At 40.4% G+C, this 8,397-nt stretch overlaps 1 long non-coding RNA gene across 1 annotated transcript; it reads left to right on the forward strand.

Annotated features, from left to right (window-relative positions):
- Positions 1-3,762: 3,762 nt before the first annotated feature.
- On the forward strand, positions 3,763-5,008 carry LOC111901505 (uncharacterized). Its single transcript, XR_002853516.3, has 5 exons — positions 3,763-3,982; positions 4,180-4,376; positions 4,495-4,592; positions 4,696-4,747; positions 4,863-5,008. It is a non-coding gene; the product is annotated as an uncharacterized LOC111901505 (long non-coding RNA).
- The last annotated feature ends 3,389 nt before the right edge of the window (positions 5,009-8,397 follow it).

Consider the following 8,397-nt stretch of genomic DNA (forward strand, 5'->3'; position numbering starts at 1 on the left):
TATTTATATACAATAATGAGTTGTGGTATATGTGTATGTGTATATGTGTATGTATATGTGTTTGTGAGATGTATGTGAACGTATTCATAAACATTATAGTGTTAAACCACTAAACAAGCAATGGATCTCGTATGTGCACACGACTTTATAAATGATATTAATAGCTATAAATTGGTGAAAATATAGATAATCATGTTTAATAGAGGTGTGAAAAAAACGGAGCGAAAAAAACGACGTCTGGTGCTCGAAAAATCAAAAATAAAAAAAAATCTGAAGCAAATCCGTAGCTAATTAGCTAAGGAATTCTAACGGAAAGCATATTCCGTAGCTAATCTATAGGTAATTACCTACGGATTAGCTACGGAATATGCTTTCCGTTAGAATTCCGTAGCTAATTAACTACGGATTTGCTACGGATTTTTCTTATTTTTGATTTTTCGGGCACCAAACGTCGTTTTTTTCGCTCCGTTTTTTTCATACCTCTATTATACATGATTATCTATATTTTCACCAATTTATAGCTATTAATATCATTTATAAAGCCGTGTATACATACGAGATCCATTGTTCGTTTAGTGGTTTAACACTATAATGCTTATAAATACGTTCACATACATCTCACAAACTCATATACATCATCATCATCATCATCAACATCATCATCATCATCATAACCATCATCACCATCACCATCACCACCACCGCCATCATCATCATCATCATCACCATCACCACCACCATCATCATCATCATCACCACAACCACCACCACCGTCATCACCATCACCATCACCGTCATCACCATTACCATCACCATCACCATCACCATCATCACCATCACCATCACTATCACCATCACCATCACCACCACCATCACCACCACCACCACCACCACCATCACCATCACCATCACCATCACCATCTAAGTCATCACCATCACCACCACCACCACCACCATCACCATCACCATCACCATCACCATCACCACCACCACCACTACCACCACCATCACCACCACCATCATCATCATCATCACACTATCACCATCACCACTACCATTACCACCGCCATCATCATCATCATCACACCATCACCATCACCATCACCATCACCATCACCACCACCACCACCATCATCACCATAATCACCATCACCATGACCATCACCATCACCACCACCATCATCATCACACCATCACCATCACCATCACCATCACCACCACCACCACCACCACCACCACCATCATCATCACCATCACCATCACCATCACCACCACCACAACCACCACCATCACCACCACCACCATCATCATCATCACACCATCACCATCACCATCACCATCACCATCACCACCACCATCATCACCATCACCATCACCATCACCACCACCATCATCACCATCACCATCACCACCATCACCATCACCATCATCATCATCATCACCATTACCATCACCACCATCACCATCACCATCACACCACCATCATCATCACCACCATCACCATCACCATCACCATCACCATCACCATCACCATCACCATCACCGTCACCGTCACCGTCACCGTCACCATCACCATCACCACCACCATCACCACCACCATCACCATCACCATCACCATCACCATCACCATCACCATCACCATCACCACCACCACCATCATCATCATCACACCATCACCATCACCATCACCATCACCATCACCATCACCATCACCATCACCATTACCATCACCACCATCACCATCACACCACCATCATCATCACCACCATCACCATCACCATCACCATCACCATCACCATCACCATCACCATCACCATCACCATCATCATCACCACCATCACCATCATCATCTTCATCATCATCACCACCACCACCACCACCATCATCATCATCACCACGGCCACCACCACCATCATCATCATCATCACCACCATCATCACCACTATCACTACCACCACCACCATCATCACCATCACCATCACCATCACCATCACCATCACCATCACCATCACCATCACCATCACCATCACCATCACCGTCATCATCACCACCATCACCATCACACCACCTTCATCATCACCACCACCACCATCACCACCATCACCATCACCACCATCATCACCACCACCAACACACCACCATCACCATCACACCACCATCGCCATCATCACAATCATCACCCTCACTCAGCAAAAGTACAAGGAAACTTGTGCTCAAAATATATTATTTTGTTTAAGATAATTATATTTTCAGCATGCTTTTAACATGGAAAACAGTTTTACCAATCAATTAAGAAATCAACACGTAGAAACGGCATTCAAAACTAGAACAATGAACTTGTGAATCATGTGGTAGTTAGGGGACTAGTCCCCAGGTTTGGTTGAGATAAACCGACAGGGTAGGTCGAGCACCCCATAATTGATTGACATGGGTAGATCAGGCACCCCAGAACTGCCTGGTAGTATGTTTATTATATGGTGTGTGGTATGATGGGGGAACTTGAAGATGTTTTCTATAATTTGTTTTATGAATTGTTCAATCAAATATGAAATTTTGGTCTCGAAATTAGGGATGTTACAGTATGTTTATAATAATAATAATAATAATAATAATAATAATAATAATAATAATAATAATAGTAATTATGAAAATAATAATAATAATAATAATAATAATAATAATAATAATAATGAAAATAATAATAATAATAATAATAATAATAGTAATTATGAAAATAATAATAATAATAATTTTGAAAATAATAATAATAATAATAATAATAATAATAATAATAAGGAAAATAACAATAATAATAATAATGATAATAAAGGAAATGAAAGGAGATTAGTATTGTATAAATGATTTTATGGAGCTCTTAAAATCGGATGTGGCATGCCCGGCCGAATGGTTTGATACTCAATCTATTGCTCGATACTTAAGTTCGTGTCCCAAGTTCGATCCTCACCCGTTTTGTTTTTTTTTTGCTCCCGCTTCCTTTTTTTGTTCCCTTTTTTTGCTCCCACTTCCTTTTTTTTGTTCCCGCTTCCCGCTTCGTTCTCTCAAATATTCGGCTAGGTTTTGCACTTCCGCTTAATTACGTCGCGCCTCCCATCTCCCACACCTTCTCGTTTTCTGCCTTCCACTCCATTCTAGGGTTTGAAGCTGGAGCGTATCTCACATCGACCTCCAAAGACCTCTGCTCATCTTCATGATCGGCGTTCTGTTTTGCGTCCACTGGTACCGCCAGCGACACAACCTTCCGCCACTTTCGTTGTTCTTCAGCCCTACCCCTCCGCCAGCACCGCTTGAATCGCTCCCCTTATGTCGTTACCGATTAACCATAAATACCATAGCAGGCTTCAATCGTTCTGTTCAATCGAAGCTTCAATCGCTCCTGTCATCATTTTGTTCAGTCAGTAGGCTCAGTCAAAGGTTCAAACCTGCTCAATCGACAGCTAACCATGCTCAATCGCCGCCCAAACCTGCTCAATCGGTAAGATTCATTTTTTTTGTAATATATATTTTTATCATTCGACTCAATCGAATTCATCTTACAAATTATTCCCCAATTATTCTAGTTGAAATACTTATCATAAAGTTTAATGTGGCTAGCGAACCCTAATCGTAACTCGCAACTTCAATTTCATAATTATACCACAATTCACGACTTTAAAATAGAGCTCTAAGTCGAAATTAAGAGTTTCAGCATCTAACTGTACATTTGATCTTAAACAACAGAAAGCAAACTCAAAACAACTTAAAATCGTTCTTCGAATTCAAGTCACAAGTTCTCCAAGTCACAAATGAATTCAACAAAAAACGAGCTAACAGAAAAATAGCGATTTCCAGATTCAGGGTAAGGGAGGTACTTGTTACTTCAAGAGCGAATAAACGCCGGTCACCGTCGTCCGAGGGAGTAGTCGCCACCGGAGAATCCACCACCGATCAACTTCGTTTATTCTCCGTGTGTCGAGACTCACAGGTATGTTCTAATTTTTCCTTAAATCTATTTTCATGTTTTTTTGTTAACATGGTTTATAACAGGCATTTGGTGTAGTTGCTTCCATGATCAGTTTAACTAAAAATGGTGTTGAAACATCTATCGAGTCTTTCATTAGTTATACATTATAAGTGTGTTTCAAATTAAGCAATTATGGATCATATCTTACCCTTCTACAGGTGGTTGTATCATGGAGTATTGGAAACACGTTGCTGCATTTCAGCCTTGCAAGTGACCTATGTGCTCCTGTCCAATTATCAAATTGACCCTGGAAGCAACATTATCCCAACAGCAGGATGCAGGGATCCATGATGTTATCAAGAATGTTAGGCAGTACAATTGCCTTTTTGCTGGTGGTGCTTGCAGTTTCATTCTGGTAGGTTACTTGACTTTTGGCACCAGACATTGAAGGGGGTAGTTTTGTCTTGTCCCTAAGTTTTTTCTTCTTGAACCAATTCTAAAGAAATTTGATGATTGTGAGTTTCTTGTGACAGCAAGTGCTTTAGTTGCCTTTATTTGTCAAGAGATTGCTTCAAGCAATGGTGGATCCTGATAGACCTGTTGCTTATCTTAGAAGATTGCTTTAGTTGCAGTTAAGAAATAGCAACATTCTTTCATTTACTTGTTTATTATGATTACATGCATTTGGGTGCTAAGTTTTGAAGGAATTGCTGAATCTTATTACTTGTTTGCAGGTGTTTCTTGGTGCTCTTTACACACTTAGCCCTTTTGACATCCTCCCATGATGTAAGTTATCTATTCAATGTTGTTTAATACAAATGTGTGCAATTTTTACCTTTATTAACATTTAAGTATCTTCTTCTTGTTATTATTTTTAATAATTACAATTGCTTTATTCTAGGTTGGAGCCTGTGATCATCAGCTATATACAATGATCTTGATTACATTCGTTGTTGCTATTTTTCATATTTTTGGTGTATTTTATATGGTATTTGGGACAAATTTGAATTGAATATGGTATTTAATGAAAAAATTGGCAGTTTTTAATTTTTTAATTTTTTTTAATAAATAAAACGAAATTAGCTACGGAATGGCTACGGATTTCCGTAGCTATTTAGTTCCGTAGCTATTTAGTTCCGTAGCTATTTAATTTCGTAGCTATTTCGTAGGAAATCCGTAGTTATTTAGTTCCGTAGCTATTCCGTAGCTATTTCGTAGCTAATTCGTAGCTATAATTTTCCCACGGGCCATTATGCTACAGACATTTTTCCGTAGCAATTCCGTAGCTATCCGTTTATAGCTACAGAATAGCTACGGATTGTGCTGTAGCTATTGCACTAGTTTTCTAGTAGTGAATCTGGAGCATCTCGTTTTTAGGTTTTACATCTCCAAAAGATATGGTGAAAGTGTTGGATAAGGGAACAACGAAGTCTCTTGGTGATAGTCGCAGTCTCCACATGAAACTAGACACCGGAGGTGTCGCTCTCTGTAGGAGAAGAGGGACTCCGCCGGCTGGGTGTCGCTGGAAAGCATCGGAAAGGAGGGGATCTGCCGGCTGGCTGTCGCTGGAAAGCGCTGGACGGCAAGGCGGGGTTGGACGGAGGTCAAAGGTGGGAGGCGTCGGCACCGAGAGAAATGTCGGAGATGGGAGAAGTTGTCGACGTCGAGAACTGAGAAGAAGAGAAAGGGTTTTGTCGAAGTGAGAAAGAGAGAAAGGGAAATTGAAGAGAGAACAAGAAGTAGAGGAAGGGGGTCGGGGCAGTTTTTTGACAAAAAGTCCTAGCTATTACAAAGAGGAAGGCGGGGTTTTTAAGTTTTTGGGATTTCATTTTTCCCTCGGGATAGAACGCGTGCGTGCTATTAAAATTTATAAAGCGACAGTCTTAGACGACGCACATTTTATTATAGGTGCCCTCTGTGTTATTTTTAGACACTAATTTCAGGGTACGTGAAAATGCATGTCAAAAATCCTTTAAATTTTAAGAGAGATGACATTAATTTTAGGGCTCGCACAAATGCACGTCCTCAATCAGCGAGTGTCATTGTTTGCGCGTCATTAAAGGATTTTTTTTCTAGTAGTGAATAGGAGTGATTTCAAGGAGGAAATCTAATTTAAGTGGGGGAGAGTTATAACACCCGAAATCTAGAAGGTTAATTGTCTCAATATTGCTAATTTCAAGTCGAACTTGGGGAGTTGGAGGAGCCAACTCGGTGAGTTGAAGATGATGAATCGCGAGGATTTAAGGGGTCTACTCGACAAGTTGAGGAGTCTAGGGCAAGTAGAGGTTGTTTTGGTCATGAGATTAATGAGCCAACTCGACGATTTGAGCGTTGTTCGAGAAACCCTAGTTTTTGGGGACCCTTTTTAAACACCTTAAGATCCAGATGTTGGCCTCATTTCTAGCCTCCATAACCCTTAACCTTAATCTCGAAACCCTAGAGCCTCCAAGAGTGTTGTGAGTCAATTGAATGTGTTTTGGTGTGTGTTTGAAGCTCATTCAAGGAGGAGAAGCTTGGTGCAAGGTGGTGGTTCAAGAAGGAGCTCATAGATCTTGATTCTCTGCCCCATTTACAGCTCATTTTGGGTATAAAGTTCTAACCTTTCTTAGTATTGGCTTAGATCTCTTCTTGGATTTATTTGTATTCTTTTAGCCATGGTTGGGTGATTGTTGAGGAAATAGAAGTCCCAAGTGTTTATCCTTTCTAGATCTACAATCTTCATGACCTCTTTTGCCATAAAGGTGCCAACTTTATGGTCCTAAGGGCTTCATGCCTTCATTAAGTCCTTCTTTTGGTCTCTTTTAAGGTTTTGAGATTCTTCTAAGCATGAATAAGTGTAAAGTTGGAAACTTTACTTGGCCATCTAGCCTCATATGGTCAGATATGTATCTTGAAGTTGTGTCCTTGTGGATTAAGTGCTTACTGATTAAGTCCTTACCCTTTTAAGTTTAGGGTTTGGTTTTTGAACTGATTTTGGTGGTTCTTAGGGTTAAAGTTTGAAACTTTACGCTTCTTAAGGCCATCTCAGTTAAGATCTGAGTGGGATAAGCTGTTAGTTTAGAATATATCGGCTTAATGGGTTGAGATGTTTGGTCCTGGGTGAACTCGACGAGTTTGAGGAGCCAACTCAGCGAGTTGTTTTGGTTTTCCCCGATTCTGAGTTGGTGAGGGTCAACTTGGTGAGTTGGACCAGTTTCTTCCCGACTTTGTGGTTGTCAGAGGAACTCAGCGAGTTGAAGGATAAAACTCGGCAAGTTGGGTCAACTCAGGCCATTGTCTTTGACTTTTGACTTATGCCTTTGATCAAGTTTTTCCCACGAGGTGTTTGAAGCAATTTGGATTGGAAAATATGGGCTTAGGATAAGGCCCGTATAGGATTGGGCCCAATTTGGAATAATTGCGCCATTAGTGGGCTTTCATGGATTTTGTGGTTTTGGATCTTGTTGGATTAAGGCTTGGGCCTTAGTTATGAATCTTATTGGGCCAGGGGTAAAATGGCCATTTTACCCCAAGTATGGATTTTGGATCATGGTTTGGAACCCAATTGCTAATTGGGTGATATTTTGGTATTGTTAGCTCGAGGATCTATCAAGGCAGCAACTGGGGATTTCTGGCAGTGAGCTTCAGCATTCTAGGTGAGTTTCCTTACCAGGTTTAGCGGGTCAAAGGCACCAATGACAACCCATGTTTATGTTATGCTGATAGAATGCTAGTCGTCTTTGTGACTCTTGCATGTACCTGTGTTTATATCTTTTGGACTAAGTTCTGATGTCGGGCGAAGCCCGATGACTATTTGTATGTTGTGTATATTATATGTGTATGTGTTTATATGCTTTCCGATCTCAGCTCGATGACCGGGCGAGGCCCGCTGACCGAGCGGGGCCCGATGACCAGGCGGGGCCCACTATATGTTTACTGTATGTTTGGTATGTGGTATTTAGGGAACTCACTAAGCTTTGTGCTTACGGTTTTCATTTATGTTTTAGGTACTCCAGTTTTAAATTGAAAGGGGCTCGAGACGATCGCAGCGCATATACCTGTGTTTTCCTTAATATGTGATCTTTGGGAATGGACTCTGATAATAGTTTTCTTTAAATGCTTTTCAATGTTGGAAAAAGTTACAATGTTGTTTTGAATATAAAAAAAATGAAAAAAAAAAATTAACCTTGGTTTTTAGGATGTTACATCGGTCTCTGCTTCCTCAACTGAAGCTCTATCTCAATCTCACGCCGCCTAGTTGCCTCCTGCAACTCCAATAAGGTATCATAACGTTGGGTGGAAACAAACTGTCTGATATCCGTCTTGTAAATGCTCAAAAAATGGGTCATTTGAGCATGCTCAGAAGCAAACTCAGGAAAAAACATGTCCCTCTCTATGAACATCCTGGTGATCTTTGTCACCGACTTTATCCCCTGCCACAGATCCAAAAACTCCTG

Source organism: Lactuca sativa, chromosome 2 (genome assembly GCF_002870075.4).
Source record: "Lactuca sativa cultivar Salinas chromosome 2, Lsat_Salinas_v11, whole genome shotgun sequence".
In the NCBI taxonomy this organism is placed as follows: domain Eukaryota; kingdom Viridiplantae; phylum Streptophyta; class Magnoliopsida; order Asterales; family Asteraceae; genus Lactuca; species Lactuca sativa.